The sequence below is a fragment of the Triturus cristatus genome, chromosome 5_1, assembly GCF_964204655.1.
Source record: "Triturus cristatus chromosome 5_1, aTriCri1.1, whole genome shotgun sequence".
Taxonomy (NCBI): Eukaryota; Metazoa; Chordata; class Amphibia; order Caudata; family Salamandridae; genus Triturus; species Triturus cristatus.
The window spans coordinates 435,874,669-435,899,866 of NC_140587.1; the positions used below are offsets into that span (position 1 = coordinate 435,874,669).

The window sequence follows — 25,198 nt, forward strand, 5'->3', positions numbered from 1 at the left end:
ACCCCTGGGATGAATACCATTGCTGAGTTGTGTCGTAATATAAAGCCCTCCCCGCGACTTAATCGAAAATCAACAGAGAGCTGCACTCAAAGCAGGCAGGCAACTTCAAGCTCAACCCCGTGCCTTGCCTACCCGCCTAGGCCTCAGCCAGATAAACACGACCCTTTCAGTAAGTCACCTGTTAGCTTATCACCTTTGTGACTAAAGTCCAGCGCATTTGTTTTTGAAAGGTTTCGTTTAATTAACTGGACACCAGTCGGTGCATAAAAAGGCCACTGAGGGGTTTGCATCCAGCAGTATGTGGCGAACGAGATCAGGGGCGACTGTAATTATATGGTAATTAATTAGTCATCTCCCCACTGGCAACCTCCTCACACTGACGGAAAAAGGCCCAAGGACGGGCCACCTGCTAGGCAAACTACCACGTATGCCACTTATAGCTCCCCTGCCCAGAATGCCGCACAACGGGGGCAGGTTTCACATGAAAGTCCCCTGCGCGGCCGCCTCCCACAAGGTGTGGTGCCTTTCAGATCAAAAGCCGGCGCAGGAAGGTGGGCTCATTTGCAACACAACTGGAGTGACAGGTGACAGAGGCTCGGGGGGCCCACCCAGTTATTATGGTGTAAACACAGGCCAGGCATGTCGTGGCGTTCTAGCTTTTAGAAGTGTACTGCGTGAGACCCCTGGGTGCTGCTTGCCTCTCCTCCCCCAACTCTAAAATACAATCGCAGGGAAAACGTTTTTTAGTATGCAATACAAATACATTCGAGGCCAAAACACACAAGTATTAGGGATATAGCTACTAAATAAGAAAAGCGAAAGGGTTTGTTTCATTAGCCAATTTATATAAAGATAAAACCTCAGAACCAAAACATTTAAATAAAGCCGTACTTGCATAGGTAACAAAATGTATTGTTCAGTTGAGAGCGAGTCCTTTGTTTCACAAACAAATGAGGACTTCTTCGGTTCACTCGTTTGAAGCAGTAGCCTCTGGAAGGACATGAACTACAATGCCAAAAATACCACCATTGTTAAGAAGTATGGGGGAATATTTACAAGGGCATTGCGCCACAGGAACATCACTTTTAATGACATTCCTGTGGCGCAATGCCCTGCTCCATATTTACAAGGTGGCGTTAAGCCACTTAACCGCAGTAGTCCGCTGCGGCAAAGTGCCGGGCAATGGGGGTTGCTGTGGGCATTCTTTGCCACACCCGTTGCTTATAGACTCTACCCCCTATTTACAAGGGTGGCGTAAATATGGGGGAGCGCCAAAAATTAGACCAGGGGAAACTTGGTCTTAAACAGGCGCAACGAGGAGAAATGATTAGTTTCTCCTTGTTTTTGCTGTTTCGGTTTGTGCTGGATTCTGGGTGTTATAGTTAGCTGGACATTTTCCTCGTTCAAAACCCTAGAAATTCCCCCGTTATAGTTAGTTCAGCGAACTATAACTCGCGCCCCCGCAATACACTGCTGATGACGTCACATATTACATCACTCACGACATGGTCAGTGACATCACTGATGACATCACTGATGACATCTCAAATGACATCACTGATGACATCATCCAGGGTTTCTGTAAAGTTTAAATATGTTTTATATATATAGGGAGAGGCCTATGGAAGAATGAGTGGGTGTATAAGTGTGTGAATGGATGATTTAGTAGATGCGTGACTGACTCTATAAGTGAGTGATTAAATATATGTAACTGCGGACAAGTGACTAAACTTTGTGAATGTCTGTATCTGTCTGTCTGTTGGTGTGTAAGCAGCTGCATGGGTTTGTGAACAGCTACATGAGTGTCTATATGGGTTATTGATTGGTTGTCTAAGTATCTGTATGGGTGCCTGACTGTTTGAGTGCGTGGAGTGTGTGTGACTGTGCATAGATATGTGAGTGGGTGACTCAGTGGGTGCATGGTTTTGAGAGTGCATCTGTGATGGACTGTATGGGTGGGTGAGTGTATGTATGGTTGTGTTAGTGAGTGAATACAAATTTCATTAGTACATGTGTAATTTACTACATATGTGAACGGCAGTATATATGTATGTTGGAGTACAGAAATAACTATAACTGACAGTGTGTGATAGTGTGAGTGGCTGTATGGATGAGTGTATGCTTGTATCATTGATTGTATAAGACCATTAAATGTTGCTAGTATTTGTATGAGTAATTGAGCTTGTGCGTGTATAATTGTATAGGTGAGTAAATGGCAGTGTGATTAATTACTTGCATGACTGAGTATATGTGTGAGTAACTCTATGGATGAGTAGCGGTGTGGGAGTGTCTATATAGGTGTATGAGTGCATATGATGGTCCTGTACTGAGAGACCATAAGTATGAGTGACTGTACAGATGAGTGAGTGGATGAGTGTTTAGACCTAAGTGTCAGTGATGGGGTATGTACTTATTGGTGTTGGATTGTGTATGGTTTTGAGAGTGGCAGTATGTAATTTAGAGGGGGTGTATCAAAGGTTATATTTGGGTGTGACAAGAAGCATCAAATGATCACATGAATGACATCATCAGTGATGTCATCAGTGATGTCATTTGAGATGTCATCGGTGATGTCACTGACCATGTCATGAGTGATGTAATATGTGACGTCATCAGCAGTGCATTGGGGGGGCGCGAGTTATAGTTAGCTGAACTAACTATAACGGGAGAATTTCTAGGGTTTTGTACGAGGGAAATGTCCAGCTAACTATAACACCCCTGAAACCTATGGTTTTATCAGTGAATTTCTAAGGTTTTTTAAATGCCAATTCCTAACTATAACGAGCATGAAACCCATGGTTTTTTCCAGTGAACTTCAAAGGTTTTTTAAATGCTAATTCCTATCTATAACTTATCTCTAAAGCTATGATGTTTAATGATTTTCATTGGATTTCTAAATTTTTCTATTTCAGTGTGTCAATTCCTTTAATTGTTTTTTAAAATATTATTTTTCACCATTTTTTTAACTTATCTTTTCAATTAATTATTTTAAAAATTAAAAAATATTAATTGTTTTTAGCGTGTTAAAAAAAAATTGTACATTTTGTAAAAATATATTTGTATATTTTGTAAAATATTTTTTAAACTATATTTTCAATACTTTATTATTAATATAAATTTTTTGGGGGGGGATTCGCGCACCCTATGCGCACCTTTCTCGATCCCTGCGCGTAAGCATCCGCGTACGGTATGCGTTGGGTACGTATTTTTGTGCGAGAGTGCTATGCGACCGGTACGCGACTCCAAGCCCATACGCGACACGTACGAAATACGTTACGCAACGCTCGCGCGCTTCCACGTGACGTCATATACGTGCTCGACACGGTGGATGCATTAGGAACCGTGCACCCTACGTGAGAGAAATCGTGCACCCAACGTGTTGGGATGCGCGACTCCTAATTTTACCGTAAAAAAAAAATAGCCCCTATCACTAATTTTCGTCAACCTGCGCCAGACTTATTGGGAATAGAATGTTGCGGATTGCCTATGGAAAATAGGTCCTAACTATAACTACCTACTGGCGACCGCCAGTAGGTAATATATATATCTAGGTGGAGGTTACAGAATTATGGGTGTCCTCTTTAAAAACTGGAATTTATTTTTTACAGTGCCTTGATTTTCAAACTATCTTCTGTTAATGGTTTTTAAGCTCTTGGGGTAAAATGTTTAAATTGTTTATTCTACTTCTTAATATCTAAACTCCAAAGTAGGGCTTAAACTGGTGATAACAGAGCTAGAAAAGAATATGAATGTATCCAGCAGGTCAGGAGCAAATCACTCTAACATGCACTGTGCGCAGAAAGAAATTGCTGAACACTTAATGTGTCATCATATATAGGTCTCCAACCTCGACGCTTAGAGTGCAGTTTGCAAAGGAAATGTATCTCCTCAGAATAACACGCACAACCCAATAATGTTTTTGGACAGTTTGGATCATATTTATGTAATGGCAATCTTCTCTCTGTTTGACAGTTATAAAAAACATTACTTCCACAGATTCTCCCAATACAGAAATTTAAAATGTATTTTCTATGCCATTGGTTCAAGGCACAACATTCAAATTCACATGCAAAATTATTTACAAGAAATGTAGGATTAGCATAGATTAAGACCTGAACTACGTCTTGCTGTTGTTTATGGAGATGCCTAATCCCTTCACAGCTCCAACCCACTAGCATAATCCACATCATTTTTGACCATGATAGAAAATTATTAATGTGCTCAAATACCCACACCCTGAGTTGGTCTTAAAAAAAGAAGTGATTAACCAAGTTAGGCAGCATGCAAGTGACTGTTAACAATAAAGCATTAAAATAGGGGGTCCAAGGGAAACATATTTATAGACCCAATGGTTTCAAATCCCTTAATATCCACATATAAGTAACACCACAGAAACCTAGGGTCTAAACAAACTGGGCATTATAAAGCACAGCAGAGCAAATTAGTAACATCAGAGAAAGTCTCAAAACTTAAAGAAAAATCCCATTAGCCACCAAAGTAGCATATATCATCATTTGGGATCCATGTACAGTTGTGAAGCCCTACAACAACCAAGGGCTACACACTTAGGTGCCGATTCCGATCCTGTAAAACCCGGGTACGAACCGTCGTACGGAGCGTTTTCTCCGTCCGACTCGTTCCCGGGAAAACCACCTTACAAACCCGCAAGTACGATTCGTACAGAAAGAAATACCATTTCCCTACGATTCGTACAAAACACCGACCGGCAAAAAAAACCATACAAATCTGAATCTGGACAGCGCGTACGCGACGTCCGGACGGAGTCAGGCAGCGTTTTACGAACCAGCAAGTACGATTCGTGCCTACGTCACTCCGCACGTAGCATTTTTTACGGGAGCCAAAAACTGCCGGGAAATTGAGGACGACGCGAAGAAGGAGCACCGGTACGCGACGGACAGCGATGGACCCCAACCTACGCATCATCCTGGCCCTCATAGCCTACGACCTCGTGTTCAGAAACCGACGCAGATGCCGCAGAAGGTCAGAACAACACCCAGGGGCAAAGGGGGGTGGGGGGGCTGGGGCAGGAAACATTACCCCCACCCAATTACAAATATACATATGTCCTGCACAGAAATGACCTCCAGGCTCTGGTCACTGGGGGGCGTGTCCACCAATCCCTACCTACCTCCACAACGGAAGTGGACGTCGACTTGTACCCGTCACCACTACAAGGGTGGTATGGACCGTACCCACGCCCCCAGAGCACGGGTACGGGCCGTACCACGCGTACCCCTACGTCACCGTGGTACAGCCCGTACCCACGCCCCCCAGAGCGTGGGTACGGGCCGTACCATGTGTACCCCTACGTCACCGCCACAATGGTGGGACGGCCCGTACCCACGCTCTGGGGGGCGTGGGTACGTGCCGTACCACGCGTACCCCTACATCACCGCCACAATGGTGGGACGGCCCGTACCCACGCTCTGGGGGGCGTGGGTACGGGCCGTACCACGCGTACCCCTACGTCACTGCCACAATGGTGGTACAGCCCGTACCCACGCCCCCAGAGCGTGGGTACGGGCCGTACCACGCGTACCCCTACGTCACCGCCACAATGGTGGTACGGCCTGTACCCACGCCCCCAGAGCGTGGGTACGGGCCGTACCACGCATACCCCTACATCACCGCCACTATGGTGGTACGGCCCGTACCCACGCCCACAGAGCATGGGTACAGGCCGTACCACCCGTACCCCTACAGCCCCATTACATGATGGATACAAGGCGTACACACACCACGGATGTAGGTGTATGGCTTGGTGCAGCACATCAGCTGTAAATTGGGGGTGGTGTATGCTCAGGACAGCAGTGTACCACAGCGAGGGCGCAAGTGGGTGGGTGGGTGGGTGCAGAGGAATACCAGCAGTGGACAGGGACATGGGGGTGGGTGCAGAGGAATACCAGCAGTGGACAGGGACATGTGAGGGGTGGGTGCCCATCACTCCCAGCAGTGGACAGAGACATGGGGGTGGGTGCAAAGGAATACCAGCAGTGGACACAGACATGGGGGTGGGTGCAGAGGAATACCAGCAGTGGACAGGGACATGGGGGTAGGTGCAGAGGAATACCAGCAGTGGACAGGGACATGTGAGGGGTGGGTGCCCATCACTCCCAGCATTCACAAAGGCCAATGGCCAGTCCATATCATCAGTCCTTGGGGGGACACATAGCCATGCGTCTCCCCTAGCTTGCCTGCACATCAGAAGACTCTGTGTCGTCGACTGGGGGGGGGGGGCATCATGTGGGGAAGGACCAGGCACCGCAGGGACAGGAGGGGGAAGGGTAGGTGTGGTGGGTGCAGGGACGGACGACTCCACCACAGGGGTGGGGCAGCGCCAAAGGTGGAGGTGAGCTCGGCGCTGCACACTTCTGCCAGTTCTTCAAGCGTCTCCCCTGCACCCGGAGAAACAACAGGCCCCAAGGAGGGGGGGGGTCAGAGGGATGGGTTGCAGTGCTACTGGGGGAGGTGGTGGACAGGCTGGGGGACTTAACTCCCCTACCCGTGGAGTGCCTTGACCGTTTCCGGCCAGGTGAACTAGTGGGGCTGAGGCCCAGCCCAGCAAAGTAGGCCTCCTTCTCCGAATCTGGGGCAGGGGAGCCAAGGGCAGTGACATCGGAGGGACTGGGGAGTGAGTCATGTGGACGAGGACTGTGGCTGCGTGCCTGCCTGTGTGCCCCAGACCCAGTGGGTGTGCCTGCTTCCCCCTGAGTGTGCGTGTCAGGAGGTGTGCGCTTGCCCTTACGTGGTGGTGTGCTGCTTGTGTCTGGTGGGGTGCATGTGTGTGGATGTCTTGGTGTGCTTGGGACAGGCATGGGTGTGGGACTTGTGGATGGAGCAGGGGTAGGGGGGAGGCAGTGCTGCAGGTGACTCACTACTGCCGTCAGTGACGAGTCCAGGGACCTCAGCAACATCCGTTGGTCAGACATCGCTGATGACATGCCCTCCATGTACGACACCATTTGGGTCTGCAGTCTGGTGTGGCCATGGAGGACAGTCAGGATCGATGTCTGCCCAACTTGCAACTGCCGCTGAATGTCCACAGACTCGGCAGTGAGGGCAGCAGGGGAGACAGGGGCAGGGGGGTGCGGTGCCTGGCACGAAGGAGACACGATGTGGCCTAGCACGGACAGAAGGGACCCGAGCAAGTGGGAGGGCGGTGATGGGAATGGAGGGGGCGGCGAGAGATGTACTGCTGCTGCCAGCTGTTGGAGCAGCCTCCGCCCCCTCAGGGAGCTCAGCCTCGGACCCGTCAGCCTCGTAGTCAGTGTTGGTACTGGGCAGGTCCTCCGCCTCGCTCCCCTCGCCCTCGGTGCCACTTGAGTCTGCCGACTCCTCAGCAGTGGTGGCACCACTGCTCGATCCCTCCTCCAAGTCTGTGCCGGTGTCTCCCTCGGTGTCCTCCGATGATGCTGCGGGCAAGGTGAAGAGACAGGAAAAGATCAGTCACCTGTATACATCTGACACATGAGTCCAAACAAAATAGGCAACAGTGCATATCAGGAAAGGCATCATGAGTAACATCTAGAATACTCCCCACATATGTAAGTCCTGCATTCCCCAGTTGGTTGACCCACCATGCCACTTGGAAACAATGAAAATTAGGACACAACAGCAAATAACTTGAAATCACAAGATCATGAGAAGCTAGTATCTGGGATCAGTTGAGCACAGCAAGACTATGAAGGCATGCCACCTCTTGTTCACTGTGAACCAAACAGTATTGTTGCACCCAAGGCCAAATACCACATGCCAATGCAGAAGGTGTCCCCACACTCAGAGACCTGTGAGTACTTTTGAAACCCCAAAGAAATACATTGTGACTCCTGGAGAATCACAACCCTTTACACAATGGACATGTCTAGAATGTGTGAATGTGGCACTCACAACACACATGTGTCTGTATAGCAGAAGTCACACAAGGAGGTGCACACCAAACTACATGTACACAGACATTGTCTGAGCTGCCAGACTCATTCAAATCAGCCACTGTTAGGCAGAAATGGTGTATCAGTAAGTACATATACATGGCACCACGGTGGTCTGGATGACTTGACACTCGTAAGTTGGTATCAGCAACAACCAAGGACTAACCCAAATGCTACCACACTGTGGGAACATGTATATGTATGAACTCCAAACAAGTTTTGTTCAAACTGTGCCTTACTTTAAAATGTGCCAGCGTGTCCCTGGAAAGTGTAAAGGTGGTGTCTTGTGCACTTCCTTGGGAGACATCTGTCATGCAGGCACATCATTGTCCTTCACAACAAAACAACAAGGTCAAGCATATGAAACATTGAGACATGTTGACAGGTGTAGTGTGTGCCAATGGACATTTTCTCTGAGTAACCACTTGAATAATGTCATTTGTCACATGGCTATCCGTCACCTGATCACACAGTTGGCTACACATATGACCTACTGACTGTCATCTGGAGTGGCACACATGTCCACACCCAGGACAATGCATAAGCTAATGGGCCTGCAATTGTTTAGCAAAAAAGCCTAGCTGTACTGTGGGTTCCCCCTCATGGCAAGCCAGAATGTACCCACAGATGTCAGCACACAAAGTCACAACTGTGTAGCATCTGAACCACACACAGGTGCCAAAAATGTACAAGCAGGATACATGATTGTCAAAAACTGACACAGGCTACAAAGCACGAACATTAAGCACTGGCCAACATCACGGGGGCACTGCACGATGACCTTCTGTACTGCGAATCATCACACACAAGTCAGAATTGGCAATGAAACATCAGGGTTGAAAATGTACGCCCCTCCCGCACACACCCACCCATACCTGAGTCAATGTGACTGATACCGATCAAGAAGTGACACCTCTTATTCAGGGTTACAATAACTGTGCTTGAAAACTAGCTTCATTAACACAACATCACCTTGTAGGGCTGGCAAAACATATTGGTCACAAACAAACATCAACAGATTGCGTGAATAGCCACACAGGCACTGCCCAGTGTGAATATGCACAAGCAAACTGGTGTATCCCTGTCCAGTGGACAAATGTATCACACATGTGAAAAATACTACCTAGGCCAGGGAACAATGCCACAGAGGCAGAGCCATGCTGAACCCACAGTGAATGGGCACAGTGTTGGATGACACACATGAGTAGGAGGGCAGGCTGTGTCAGGGGATTGTAGTGGGCACACTGCTCCATGGTCCTGGAATGATCTCACTGTAACAGGAGCAACCGTCCCGGCACTATGCATATATCCCACTCATGCACATCATGTCTGAGGCCACAACATTGGTAATGCATGCTGCAAGTCTGTTCATTTGAAACCTCACACTCCTATGTTGAGACTCAGCATCAGTGCCAACAAGTATGCACTCCCAAATGACTGAACAGGACAGGGCACAGGCAGACCACCCCCACACATGATGCTGAAAGCAGTGTGCACCTTGATAAACTGGCAGCCTAGATGACCATGTGCAATAGTGATAACACACAGACCAGGTAACACATGTCAAGGAGGGGAAGGGAGGAAGAACAGCACAGGTTGACTTGGGGGAACAGGATATGGACTGCACAAATATAGCCTGGCAGTGTATCCAGGCGACTGAGCAGCTACAAAAGCTGGCAACACACAACAAACACACATGTACCTACCCCCTACCTGCTGCTGTAACTCCTGTATCCGCCTATCCAGGTCAGGGAAGACCACCGCCAGGACACGCTTCATCTGGTGGGTCAGGCGCCGGTGCCCGCCATGCTTGTGAGGCGCCTCCTCCTTCAGCATGACCCGGGCGATCCTCCGGGTCCAGCACCGGATGTCCTGCCATCTCTTCCTCACTTGTGGCTGGTGCCTACTGCAACCCTCCACCGATTGCACGGCCTTGACGGCATCCTTCCAGATCTTCCCCTTGTGGTTGGCGGTTACCTGTGTGGATGACAAAGTGGGACAACATCACTACACCTGCACCATGTCACAGAGACACACATTTGAACATCTTTGATGTGTTGAACAGGGCATAGTATGCTGGCAAGTAATAGCACCTTAGTCATAGGGACTTTTTCCACTGAGGATGCACCAATGCACTACATGGCATAGTAAGTACACAGGTGACATGAGGGGTGCGAAACAATCCCTGATCATGGCACACACTGTGCATCCCAAGCAACACAAGGCTGATGGACAGCACCGCAAAGCAGTCACATGCCCCAGGCCACTGACGAAACCTCAGCAGAGTACACAGACACACACAGGCACACATCAATCACCTGCCATTGGCAACAGCGGATGCAAACCTCACTCTGCACATGTGCCACTTGCCAGGGGGGGTCACAGGTGTGGGGCTAGCTCAGCAAGTCAGACACACAGCATGGCTTACTTCTCACATCAGATGGATTGAGCAGTTGCCTCCTCCATGCAGCTGTGGTGCAACACTCCACATAGACACTCACCCACATGACAAGAAACATTCACACACATCAATGTCCAGGGGCGTACACATCATTTGGACACTCTCGCCACTCTCACCACAGCTCCACTCAACTCTCACACACATCTGTGGGTGCAGTCACCTGTCACACCGGGGTGACCACTGAATCACCGCAGGACAATAGAACAAGAATGCCCAAGAGGATTAGGCTGGCTGAATGTGCCATGCACTATGCAGTGAATGTCACAGTAAGCACAATACAAGTGAGGAGTGCACACATGAACTACATCAAGCCCTGCATGAGAGACATAAACCATCCACTGCCCCCGGGACCCACTCCAACCAACATTGCATGTCTGTCACACCTGGACACAATGCCAGTAGTGACAGACACAAAAAAGGTGCACAGGCAAAGGTAGTGGAGTCAGCACTCACCTGCTCCCCTGGTTGACCAAACAGCATGGGGTACCGTGGGAGGATCACATCCAGCAGGGCCTCGTTCTCCTCCTGGGTGAAAGGCTGGGCCCTCTCCACAGTCCTTGACATGGTGCCAGAGGGAGACAATACAGCAGCAGTGGTATCGACTGACATGTTGTGTAGGCAAGTGCCCTCCCATGGGTTCTGCCTGCCTTATATCTGCCTTGCTGTCCTATTTCATTTACAGGAGTACAGAGTGATTGGTCAGACTCATTTGCATCCTACGTTTCCTCCAATCCCTTTAAACATACACCAGTGACAGCCTTAGCATCTTTCAAATTTGCAGCATCATGTCAAGTCAACAACCACTTTGCAACAATGTATAATGTGGCCAACTGCTTTTTCCAGACCACATGATGTTAAATTTTGAACTTGAAACTCGGTATCCATGACAACCAGCATGCATTTAGGCCCTAATACTTGTCCCTCATATGTCCCCATTGTAATTCTTAAATCCCCAGACAGGTACGGCGCGTTTCACACGTACCCCTAGGGCACCATCACTACAGTGATACGGGCCGTACTCACGCGTGTATGTGCCGTACACGCGTGAGTACGTGCCGTATCACTAAGGGCTACGGTAACACAACTATAGTGATAGGCACGTACTCACGCGTGTACGGGCCGTACACGCATGAGTACGTGCCGTATCACTAGGGCCTACGGTACCCCCAACTATAGTGATAGGCATGTACTCACGCGTATAAGGCCCATACACGCGTGAGTACGTGCCGTATCACCCGGACCTACGGTACCCCAACTATAGTGATAGGCACGTACTCACACGTGTACGGGCCGTACACGCGTGAGTACGTGCCGTATCACTAGGGCCTACGGTACCCCCAACAATAGTGATAGGCACGTACTCACACGTGTACGGGCCGTACATGCGTGAGTACGTGCCATATCACTCGGACCTACGGTACCCCAACTATAGTGATAGGCACGTACTCACGCGTGTACGGGCCGTACACGCGTGAGTACGTGCCGTATCACTAGGGCCTACGGTACCCCCAACTATAGTGATAGGCACATACTCACGCGTGTACGGGCCGTACATGCGTGAGTATGTGCCATATCACTCGGACCTACGGTACCCCAACTATAGTGATAGGCACGTACTCACGCGTGTACGGGCCGTACACGCGTGAGATGTTGGTGGCATGTCCCAGACAATGTTCAGCCGCGTCCTGCATGATGTTTTAGAAGCCATGTTGGTGCACCTGGATGAATTCATCCATTTTCCTACTCGTGAGCAGTTGATACGTGTCAAGGGTGAGTTCTATGCCCTGGGAGGGATGCCTCATGTAATTGGGGCCATTGATGGGACACATGTGGCTTTGGTACCACCACAGGCACAGGAGGTAGCCTATAGAAACAGAAAACATTATCACTCCATTAATGCCCTTGTGGTGTGTCTTGCTAACATGCTGATTCTCATGTCTGTTCCCGTTTTCCAGGGTCCGCACACGATGCCTACATCATGAGGCGTAGCAGGGTGCCAGAAATGATGCTGCAGCTGCACGCGGAATGAGCATGTCTTGTTGGTGGGTATACTCTGTTAGTCCTGTGTTTAGAGCTATCTTTGTATCTTACGGCATCTCCTGACCCACTTCTTCACATCATGTTTCCATGTAGGGGACTCTGGCTATCCCAACACGCCATGGCTGATGACGCCTCTCCGCAATCCCAGAACAGCCGCAGAACACCGGTACAACGACACCCATGGGCAGACGAGGCGCGTGATTGAGAGGACGTTTGGACTCCTGAAGAGCAGATTCCGGTGCCTCCACAAGACCGGCGGCGCCCTCCCGGTGATGGTCTGCAAAATCTTCATTGTGTGCTGCATGCTGAACAACATGGCAGCGGAGAAAGCCGTGCCACTCATCCTTGATCCGGATGAGCAGGATCATCCACCCGTGGAGGATGAAGGGCTTGGGCACGGGGCAAGTGTGGATGAGGATGAGGATGAGGACATCCGGAGTCAGCTTATCCGCAACTTCTTCTCATAATGGTGAGTCCCTGTGTCTGAGTGTGCACGATTTGATCCTTGTGTGGCATGTGTTGCAATGTGTGTGTCCAGCTGACTGTGTGCTAAGTGACTTGGAGGCGTGTTCTGATGTGTCATTCAAGTGATGATGTCATTCCACACATTTTAGCTGGGACACTAAATTTTTTAAGAGCATGGTGACAACATCATTCCTGTAGAGTACATGTACATGTCTGCGATTACTAGCTCTTCGCTGACTTGTTGTGTGTCTGTCCTCCCCAGGTTCTTGCGGCTGCCGTCTACTCATGTCATCATTGCCCTCCTGCTATTCCTCATGAGTATTGCAACGTGTGCTGGATCAGAGTTACATGCACAGACATGGTGAAAAGTCATTTTGGGTAAGGAGTGCAGCAAGGCATTTTGTGGGTGGTACGTGTTTGTGATATGTGGGGACTGCTCCTGTGCATGTTGTGTTACCATGCATACATGTCGACTCACCATGGGGCACATGACGTGTTGCATGGCTCCCATGAATTGATAGTCACCCTTCCTGACAGTCATCTGTAATGGTTTGTGGATTCTGATGAAGGCATCAATGTGTGTATAACGTCCCTCAGGAACTTACGGGATGCTAATGGTGGACATAGTGTGGGACATCCCCATATGAGGCTCAATGGGGAATTGCAGACTCTCCGTGTGCAGCAAGGGGTGTTAGGCTCAACCTCTTCACTTGTGTGCCAGCTCAGTAGGATTTACCACATCTGTGTGTTGAAGGGGGTGTCCAGTGTAGGTCACACATGGTCAGCCAAATGACCTGTGAGTCTGTTCCAATTGATGCATTTCCCTTAGTGTGAGGCTGAGTAATAAAGGTGTTCGTCACACTCCAAGGTGCCTCATCTCTGTCAATGCAGGTCTCTTGCCACTTTGCATGCAGCATATCTGGCATAGTTGTGGAAGATTATGCATAGGAGTCCATGTGTAGTTTAGCAACATGCATGCAGTTGCTCATGGATTAGGCTCCCTATTGGGCATGAAGTACATGGTCGTGTATGTTTTTTGGCATGTTGGTCCACACAATGGGCCATCAACACCTGCTGAGGGTGTGTCTCCTGTGCGCGGGTCGGCCTTCAGGTTCCTGATCCGGTGTCATGCTTCTTTGGTGATTGTGCATGCATTGTCTCTGGGTGTGCCATGTGACACTGGACACTCCTTACTTTACACACGCGCCTGTTGCAGTTGTCCTTCTGACATCCTAGTCTTTGTGTGCAAATTCTGGCATTTTGCAAGGAGATGCCGCCTGCTGCTGTGGCCCCTGCAGCAATGGCCCACAGAGTATCCAGATTTGGCAACACACACGCCTCCAAGATGCTCCTCACTTCCTCCCTCCACCCATTCATTTGGCTGTCCTCAGCTTGTCTATGCCACTGTTGCCGCCACGCGGTGCCAAAGGCTGGACCATCAGCACATGCAAGGTGCACATTGCACCACCATCCTGTCCTTGCATAACCCACATCACACTACAGTCTGATGTAGCAGCCACACTCCGAGCTATGTCCATCCGCACATCTAACGCCTGCTGTCAGACATACCCTGGGCACACACACGACACCTTTGCATGCTGAGTGTGCAACTCCAACTGCCTACACTGCGCTGCCCCGCCTTCCAGGCCCTGTCACACCAACCAGGTCACGTCCCTAATACTCCCCACCGGCTCTGTAGCCCAGCAAGGGCATGTGAGTGGGACTCAAGGCTTCAGCATGTAGTATGGTGTCATCGTCTGGGACATGGCACAGGTATCATCTCTCAGCATGTCAATCTACAGAGTGTCCAGGACCCCCCTGTCCACCATCACATGCGCACAGCACCTCATCATCAGCTCGTATGCCATCGACAGCCAGTTGCTCCTCACCCTCAACAAAGACACAGACATTGGCAGTTCCATCATTCAAGTATGCATGAGATCCATTGATGAATGGCTGAACATGAGCCACCTGAGGCTGGTACTTGTACAGGACTGAGGTGATCATCTGAGGATTGTACCCTTCCAGCTGGGTCAAGTGCTTGTGTCCCACCCGCAAGAGCCCTGCACAAGCACCCAGTGGCCACACACACAAGATGGTGTGCATCATGTTTGGCTCGCTCACATTTGCCATGCTAGTCCACAGCATCTGTACCTCATGCTGCAACGCCCTCTGCATTATGCACATGATCCACAGATAGATCCACTCCAAGAAAAGACAGACCATCCCCCAGGTCCATGACAACATCCGTGTCAAATACTGCCCTGCCCTCTACGGAGCTAGTACATCCAAACTCCCAGGAAACTTGTCCACATCCAGGGTGCATCTGCACACCTCAGCTTCAACACCCTGCGCCCCAGCCACCTCACCGTCCACCATAGATAGCTGCAATGGATCACTGTCTGCTGCAGGATGACCTCCACACTCCCCACCCACACTCAGGAGGCAGTCCACAACCCCGACCCCAAACCAACCTTGTACGTCTGTCATCCTAGATCCCGTTGGGCCATCTCCGTGCATCCAACCTTGCCCTGGCCACCGTTCTTCACATCCACCGTACTCCAGCATACAGGACATTGTTCTCCCACCTGGCCACACATACCTGGGACTCCCTCCCCGGGAACCTCCACATGAGCCATGACCTCTACGCCTTGATGATAATCTCCCAAATAGGTCTGTCCGCACAGTTTAGCAAGCCCCCCCTCAGCAGCCAGAGGCCATCACAGGTGAGTGTTGTGCTCCATGCCTACATTGAATGATACCTTGTGACCCATGTGTGTCCTGTACCAGACTCTGATCCCAGGGTATGGATGGCTGGAGTTAGTTCAACACTCAGGCATAGTTTGACATTTCCACACACATATTTTGTTGAATAATGCAAAATGACAGGAACGTCTCATGACCAAAGTTATATATTTTTTTGCGGTGGGGTACGTGTTTTGGTAGATGAAATTAGGTGCTCTACCGGGGGAATAGAATCCAAAGTTCACAGGGGGAGATGGTATCCTTGGCATTGGAAGTCATCAGAGTCCAGGGCACAGTGTTGGTCATCATTGGTCAGAATGTGACCAGCAAGTCCATGTGGCAGAGAATGTCATTGGATGAGGTGCTGCTGTTGCACCAGAGGGCCAGGTGCAAGGCCAGGTGACCTGGGAGATGTGGATGGTCCACTGACTCTCACGGTCTTTTCCGTGGACGACCCACCTTCCTCCGGGGACCCTCAGATGCAGGCCTTGACGATGTTTGGGACGCTCCGTCAGACGAATCCTCCTCCTCCTCTTCCCTCCCTGTGTCTGGTGCTGGTCTACGCCTGGTGGCACAGGGAGGGTTGCCCATGCTTTGGGCGATCTGACGGAGTGATTGGCTCATGTCCCTGTGCACCGCCAGGAGCTCAGCCAGTCTTGCCTCCATCCGTCCTTGGTGTTGTTGATGACTGGCATGATGCTCGACCTGCAGGTTCTTTATCTCATCGAGGGTCCCCTGCATCTCTGAGAGTCTCGACACGGCCTGGTTGATGCCTCTGGTGTCACGCCGGTATGAGTCCAGGATGTTGCGTATGTGTGACATACCGGTGTCCTGAGCTGGCTGGTCAGGTTCGCGCCTCCGCCTGCCTCCACTCCCACCACCCCTGCCCACTTGAGCCTGGCCTGCCCTTGTGGGCACATCGGGTCTACGGGACCCCTGAGGGATGGCATTTGCAGGGTTGCCTGCCTCCTCCTGGGTGCCCGGAGAACCTTGTCTCTCCTGGTCAGACTGGCTCTGTTGTTCAGTGCGAGCAGGGCTCCTGGGTGTGTCCTGGGATGTGGCAGGAATTGGGGGGTGGTTGGCACAGATGTACCTGACGCAGGTGCTGCAGGGGCTTGGGCACCAGAGGGTCCAGGTTGGTCGGGGTCATCCACGGAGTGGTGAGAGTCGTCGCTGCCGGTGGGATCATCTTCACGCGGAGCATGGGACTGTGATTCTTCCCCCCCCAGTGTTGGGGGAGATCGACGACGTTGCCCTGTGTGTGAGAGAGAGACAATGTTAATGGTGTTTCATGCGACATCTATGTTTCATACATATTCAAGTTGACACAGTTCCTCCACACACAGTTGGATGTGCCTAGCATTCCTCTCAATGTCCACTTGGGGATGGGTATGTTGCGGGGGACAGATTGGGATGTTCTCCTGAGTGTTTGATCTGTAGATTGTTGGCTATGATGCTTATTTGGCTATGGACTTGTCTTGTTGTGTCACATGTCCATTGTGGGAGTGTGTAAATCCGTTGCCTGCCCCGGGGGTGTGTGCTTGTGTTAAGGGGGGGGTTGTGACCGGGCCTGCTGTTGTGTGTAGTGTGAGTTGTCATTGGGTCTCCCAGGTGATGTGTCTGTCCCCTCATGGTGAATGCTGGCATGACAGTGAGTGTGAGTTCCTGTGCTAGATACCTGTGCTTGTGGAGTTGGTGTTTGAGTGTACAGTGGTCCCAGGAGGGCCTTGTGCTGCATACAGCAGGCCAAGTTTCAGCTACCTTGTCAGTACTTTGCCAGTCCCTGTGCATTGTGAATGGGTATGTACCTATGCCATATGGGCTGAATGCATTGGTGTCTGCGTCTCATTTTCACAATGTGTTGTGTGGGGCCCACCCTCCCAGCCTCCCGGACATCCAGTCTCGTGTATGTGGTTGTTGTAGCCTTGGACATGGCCTTGCCTTGATTTGTGAAGGGTGCATGGAGACGTTAGTGGCATGAGCGTGGTTTTTGACTGTGGTTGTGTGTGGTGAGTGCTTGGGGGAAGTTGCGTGCATTTGGTGTATATGTGGTGTGGACCCCATTGCCCCCATGTTACGTAAGTTGTTTGTGTACTCACCAGGCTCTGTGACTCCTTCGACTCCGTGTACTCCCACCGGCGGTAGCAGGGCCATCACCATCTCCTCCCAGGGATGGTAATGTACGGGTCTGCGGGGCGGCCCACCTCCAGTGATGTTACTCTGGGCATATTCTTCGTTCTTTTTTCCTCTTGACGATCCCAGCGCAGATCGTACCACCTGGCTTGGCATTCATGCCTGGTCCTTCGGATGGGCGCAACAGCATTCACCTTATCGACAATCCTCTGCCACTTGGCAGATTTTTCAGCTATGCTGGTCTGTCTGACCAATGTTCCAAACAGCTGTGGCTCGACTCTGAGGACTTCGTTGACAAGGAGGTCCAGCTCCGCCGTTGTGAACTTTGGATTCTTGTCTGTGGGCATGGTGTGGGGTGTGGGTGTGGGTGTGGATGGTTGTGGGTGTGTGGGTGTGAATGTGACGGTGTGTGTGTGTATGTGAAGAGGGGGATATTTGTGAAGGAGGTTGTGTGAAGGTGTGTGAGTGAAGGTGTACGGAAGGTATCAGTAATGTAGAGTTGTTTCTCTGTGGGGTCTGGCAGCAGTGGGTCTGTTGCAAAGGCTCATGGGTTGTGTGTGTGGGCCCTTTTTATTGGTCCATTTTTGGGTGTGGCTGTGTTTGAATTTTGGTGGGTGTGTTATAAGAGGTGGTGTGATTTAGGGCCTCTGTTTGCCTGTTTGGATGTGCCAGGTCAGTCATTGAGATGTATTTTGTCATGTAAACGTGTTTTGTGGTGTTGTGCGAGTCGAATTGACCCTCCTTGTGCTGTTTTACAGTGTCCTGGTTCTGTAAGAGTCTTTTTCACGCAGGTACGGTCCGTGCATACGCGATGCTGGGTGAGGGTGCTGGGGTACGGTGTTGGAGTGCAGCGCATACATGCGGTGGGGGTGCGGTGCGTACACGTGCGGGCCTGGGTTTCGGCACGTACATGCGGAGGTACGGCACGTACATGCGGGGGGGTAAGGCACGTACATGGGGGGTACGGCACGTACAGGTGCGGGCCTGGGGTACGGCGCGTATATGCGGAGGTACGGCGCGTACATGCGGGGGTAAGGCGCGTACATGGGGGTACAGCGTGTTCATGCAGGGGTACGGCACGTACATGGGGAAGGCACGTACATGGGGGGGTACGGCGCGTACAGGTGCGGGCCTGGGGTACGGCGCGTACATGCGAATGTACGGCGCGTACATGCGGGGGGAAGGCGCATACATGGGGGGGTACGGCACGTACAGGTGCAGGCCTGGGGTACGGCGCATACATGCGGAGGTACGGCGCGTACATGAGGGGGTAAGGCACGTACATGGGGGTACGGCGCGTACGGCGCGTACATGGGGGAAGGCGCGTACATGGGGGGGTACGGCGCGTACAGGTGCGGGGCTGGGGTACAGTGTGGAAAGGGGGGGTAAGGCGCATACATGGGGGGGTACGGCACATACATGGGGGGTACGGCATGTACAGTTGCAGGGCTGGGGTACAGTGCGGACAGGGTGGTGTACGGTGCTGACATATTTGGGGGTGGGGGGGCTGTACGGCTCGAACACGGGCATACGTTTACCCGTGTACATGTGTGCTACTGCGTTGGCTCCGTATGGGCCATTTTACGTGCGATTGTGTATTCGGACGGACGGTCGGGATCGTACTTGCGCGCTCCGACTTGTGTTTTACGATTTGCACGTAAAAATGTCCGGCTCACTCTCGTACACTTTTCCCGACGATATTCGTACGTAAAAACTTTCCGACACCCTCTCGTACACTTTTCCCGACGCTATTCGTAGTTATTTTTCATGTACGAATCGTACTTGGCCGTTTGTACGGTACTTGTACGACTCGTCCGTAAAAAAATACGGATACGGGTCATACGCAAATTATTTTTAACGGATCGGAATCGGCACCTTGGTAAGTGAAGAAATCACAAATCCTGCAGGAATGTAATCTATGCAAGAGTATTTGTTTAATAATATGAATCCTTCTAGTGTGATAGTGCAAATCATTTTGGTGGTGATGGATGAAGTGCAAGTCAAAAATGTGCAGATGCTAAAATTATCTACCGGGGCAGTGACAACGTTTATTAATAAACACTGTCCGGGTGACAAGATTAATAGCCAGTGCAAATGCAGTTTGAAATAATAACTGCTGAATTCCAAAATATAAGGTCTACATGTTTCAGCCTATTGATCAACCTTGATCCAGGCTTTCGTCAGGACCTAGAAAATTTATGCTACTGCAATCTGTGTGTAAGTGAAAAATCAAAAATACATAGCAAAGATGGTTATTGTTATACCACCTACATTACCCTGGGATTTTCAGAAACTATCGGAAATTTTTCAGGAGTATCAACCCAAGTCCTATAAAGAAGAAAAATATAATAACTATATATAACTTGCTCAGCTATTTGAAAAATGTGCTCAATATATACTAAACCAAATGTTATTAGTATAGGATTCTATTTCATCATACAGTGTACCATAATACATGTACAAATTAATTAAATATAAGCTTACCCGTCTGAGCTCTCCTCACCTCACCTGGCATCCGCTCAGGAAAATGAGGCCCCGCTCTGTATAAAGGCAAATGGATATGACACATAATCTTACACTCAAGCCAACAATACCTTTATATCCAATAATAACATACACTTTTGTTTCAACATGCCGAAATATTAGATGGTTGTTATGTTATAAAATGTTTGTGTTTTTAGCTTCATCTCTCTATGTACATAAGCAAAGCAAGCATTATGAGAGAAAGTCTATAAGTGTCCTCGTTGTACTACGCACAGACTGGACTCCGTGTACATGCTACGAGTCTCAATCACACCAAAGAAGTCAAGGAATGCCACTAAATGCTGAAATCTGTGGCGAAAATGGCCGTTTTTTTGTCAACAGTATGTTTATTATGCCTTCCGGACAGACTTGATTTTATAAAGCCTTTGAGTAGCGGGTAATAGTTGATAATAAACATGTCGGTACACACAACAATTAAGGTACCCTGCCACTCCTTTGACAATATGCTCGTGGAGCTACTTAAACATACATTAAATCGTAAACTCCTCGGGTTACAGTTAATGTGGGAAAAAGTTTACTCTGCAATCTTATTGTTAAAACCAACGCCCGTAATGATGTGATACAGAACCAAACTCGCTCTTGAGTTTCTTGCTTGCTAGTCAATATCGCATGCATTCCTTAGTTATAGTCTGCCTACCTGTCCGTCGGTACCTCGTCTCGTTTACAGAGCTGGATGGGAATGTACTTGCGCGGATTTACGTAATGCTTTTAAGTAAGCCAAACGGAAACAAGCCTCTGGCTCGGCGCTGTACCATTGACGTCATTGGTGCACGCCAGGGCTTCATGAGGCATGTAGTTTATTTTACACTCGTAGTTCATTATGCTCGAAAACTTTTTCATACGCGCTGTTGCTGCTGATTCAAAAGGGGGTAACCAAAGTGTGATACACAGCTCTCCCTATCCAAGAATAAGCTCTCATTCTTAATAAATGACCAGTCTTCAGCAAGAGTCAGATTATCACGTACAGGATGATCTCGCATGGATCTTGACTATAACTATGGTGAAGTGTATCGGCCCCCTAGTGGTCATTTTGAGTTTGCTATTTAAATCCATATTCTCACATTTTTCTGTCCGAGTTTCTTTTGAAAAGATAGAAAAATTAATAGTAAAAAAATCTTTTTTGATAGTGAGAAATGGAGAGTAGATATACTCTGAAATTCTTGTGAATGTTCTTGTAAATATTCCTGACTATTCCTGACTATTATCCACCCCTGGGCAGTACAATAATCTAAAGAGCTGCCCATGGAATATCATCGTTCAAGCCCAAGACATCCCTTTTGAGCTTGAAAATCCATTTCTGTTCTCTCATGAACAAGAATCTAGCGATGTCGCTTATATGTGTGGGAATAAATGGTTGTTCTAATACTGTCCATCTTAGTTCCTCTGCTTTATGCTTATGTGTGAGAAAGTGATTTGTCAATCTCGTAGCCTGTTTCTTACACCGGATGGTGCTTTTATGTTCATTGATACGCAACTTGATTTTGCGTGTAGTCATGCCTACATATCTAAGTGTGCATGGGCATGTGATGATGTAAATCACTCTCTCTGAATTACAATTGGTATGTTTTGTCAACACCCACGGTCTACCTGTACCTATATCAACCATTTTGGTTTGTTGCGTTTGTGGACAGGTTGTGCAAGAACCACACTGGAAGTCCCCCTGCACAGGTGGCAAATTCCACAACGTATCTATTCTCAATGGTGTATAAGTTTTAGGTCTAGCGTGTACCAAGCTATCTCGTAAATTAGTTCCTCTTTTATAAGAAAAAAGGGGTGCTGGTAAAGTTTCCGAACCAATATTCAAGATACTCTTTTGTACTTTGTTGGTAAGTGTACTGTAGGTATGTACAAACGTTAATCTAGCCATTGGTGGTTTTTGTACTGGTGGCTCTAGGAGAGCATCTCGATTGTTATTGGAGGCTCTCTTCCACGCTCTCTTCACCAAATGTGATGGATAATGGCGATCACAAAGTTGTTCAGATAGACTCTTAGCATGTTTCTAAAAAGTAGCTGTGTCTGAACAATTTCTCCGAGAAATTGGCCCACTGGCAGATTTTCTCAAAGTGCCTTGGGATGATGGCTCTCAAAGGTAAGTAGAGAATTCTTAGCCATGGGATTCTTATATAATTCACTACCCAGATATCCTTGTGAAGGATATATTCGACTGCCAAGAAATGGCAAACTCTCTTTACTGTATATAACAGTAAATTTTAAAAAAATGTTCTGAGTGTTAAGCCATGAATGAAATTCTAAGATGTCTGGTTCTGTGACTCTAAAGACTACAAGTATGTCGTCTATATATCTTTTCCACAGCAAAATCCGATCCCGGAATGGATTGCTGTGAGAGAGGACATAGTTGTGTTCAAACAGGTGAACATAGACTACATTCCTGCAGGATTTGTGATTTCTTCACTTACTAAGTGTGTAGCCCTTGGTTGTTGTAGGGCTTCACAACTTCAAATGGATCCCAAATGATGATATATGCTACTTTGGTGGCTGATGGGATTTTTCTTTAAGTTTTGAGACTTTCTCTGATGTTACTAATTTGCTCTGCTGAGCTTTACAGTGCTCAGTTTGTTTAGACCCTAGGTTTCTGTGGTGTTACTTAGCATGCAAGTGACATCATGGCTCATGACATCATAGTGCGTGACATTACGGAGCGTGACATCACACATGGCATCACTGGAAGTGGCATCTCAATCCAAGACTTCACAGGAAGTGAAATCACAATATGTGATATCAGATCCTAACACCTGACACATATGTTTAGCCGGTCTATCATATGTACATTTGAGCACATTATAAGATTTAACAAATTCGATTTTGAGCCTGGGCTGTGCCAAAAGAGAAATGCATCCCCGTTGGAAAATCTGGACCTCAATTTATTCATTTATTTTATTAACTCTGCCACAAAGAAATTGGCAACAAGGAGAAATGTGGAGAGAAATTCTATTTTGCTCAATTATTTGCAAAGTGTGCATTTTAAAATATCTTATGGGGTTAAGGCACCTGCTGCAGAGATCTTTGTGTGCTTACAAAATCTCAGGGAATAATAATAATGGAAAGATAGCTGTGGAGGTTAACACAGTTGCTGTAGAGATCTCAGGTTTATCTTGTCCCAGTTTGGAATCAAAGTAGCATAGAGAGTTAATATGTCTCCTGCAAAGCACATCATTTAACATGCAGATGACAGATTTATGTTTTTGTAGCTAGGTAAGTGAGTTCCGGTTTTTAACAGAAAGAGCCCTTTTTTTTATTTGCAGTTGATGCAGCGCAAGGGACAAAATTTACATATTCTCCCTATGTCACAGATTCTTAATCACAACAACTCATTCATACCCTCATTCATTGGTGGGGCCCATAACACCAACACACACTCTCCATTCAAGAAATCTTACTTGAATATGTACACAGGAGAAAAGCGCTGGACATGTGGGTCCCTTATTACCTATCAGGATTAATTTGCTTTAAATTATATACATATTATACGTATACATCTTCAGATACCTGACCTTAACATCAAGGCAATCCACCACTTGGTCGATGGACCAATTAGTTGGACTGGTTGATGGTGAATTAGAACCAGCTAAAACACAATTAAAGCCTAGGAAACATTTGGTATTTTCTGTAATTAATTAAAGAACCACAAACTCATTTTTTAATATTTCGATTTTGTTTATCTAATAATACATTTCTCTGCGTTAGCATTTATTCACTACAGCTCATAATATAAATTTAGTTTTATTTAAAGAGAAAGCAAACATTTAGTAAATAAGCATGAATTTAGAAAACACAGTCAATTAATTACCAATTTGCCAACAGAGATCTATCCGCATTCTCAGGACAGGCTGTCTGATCAACAGCAAAGGATCAAACCGTCAGACGAAATATAGGATGCACTGCAAGTTTCCTCCCGTACGCAAAATAAACCCAAGGCAAACCAACAAATTGCCAACGCAACCTAACACCATGAATGATCAAAAGCTATTGACAACACCCAATGGTGGATGAGGCATTTTATACCCCTTTTCCGTCTTAGTTCATGCTAACATGCAACATTTGGGGGCAGAATTAAATGTTCTGATTGGACAGTTCGGGATTATCTGTAGGTTATTAAAAGTTTCCCAGGGTAAAACTGGTTCTTCATGATGACTTGGCATAGGAAGGCGCAATTTATAAAGTTTCATTGTAGTTCCCAGGCGAGAGCAGCGAATGTAACATTTCAATGTAAAAAGTCATCTTTTCACAGGTTCTGTATTGTCCTTTCTGCAGTTCCCACATACTCATCTGTTGGCAGATGAACAAGTCCCTATCTTTGACAGGGAAGACGGTGTCAAGAGTTCGGGTTGTTTGGTGATCTCCAGAGCCATCCGGACATGCGCAGAAATAATCACGCTCACATGGTGGCATCTGCATCAGAGAACGCCAGTCTTGGGTACTGCGGCCTAGTAGGCCCGAATGCCAACTTAAGCAAAAACAGACATAACAGTAATTAAAATATAGAAATGAAGATTATAATGTTTAAACCCACACTAATCCCATTATATATTAGTATTTACCTAGCTGTAGTAACATTTAAAGTGATAATACTTACCATTTGATCATTTTAAAAGCGCAAACAATCACAAAACAACATAAATCATGCAATTTTCTATTTCACCACAATCTATGATTAGTTTGCGTACCATAATTAATTAATTAATTGTTCTGCCATGCAATTAGCATTTTAGTCCCACATGTATCTCGTGTTTATCAAGGTGCAAAAGTTGATTATTAAATTTTCTCTGCAAACAAGTTATTGGAATAAAAAATTAGAATGATTACGTAATTAATTCCATGCAAATTAGAGGGGGTATACCAT

At 48.0% G+C, this 25,198-nt stretch overlaps 1 long non-coding RNA gene across 4 annotated transcripts in view; it reads right to left on the reverse strand.

Moving 5' to 3' along the window:
- LOC146831013 (uncharacterized) overlaps window positions 1–21,090 on the reverse strand; it is a 121,540-nt gene extending 100,450 nt beyond the window's left edge. For 3 of the 4 annotated variants that reach the window (XR_014961510.1, XR_014961511.1, XR_014961513.1), the window contains exons 1-2: window positions 20,975–21,090; window positions 20,278–20,333 (exon numbers count right to left, since the gene is read on the reverse strand). This is a non-coding gene — a long non-coding RNA (uncharacterized LOC146831013). Of the gene's footprint in view, window positions 1–20,069; window positions 20,122–20,277; window positions 20,334–20,974 lie in introns of all 4 variants that reach the window. The other variant, XR_014961512.1, reaches the window with a different exon arrangement.
- Window positions 21,091–25,198: the final 4,108 nt, after the last annotated feature.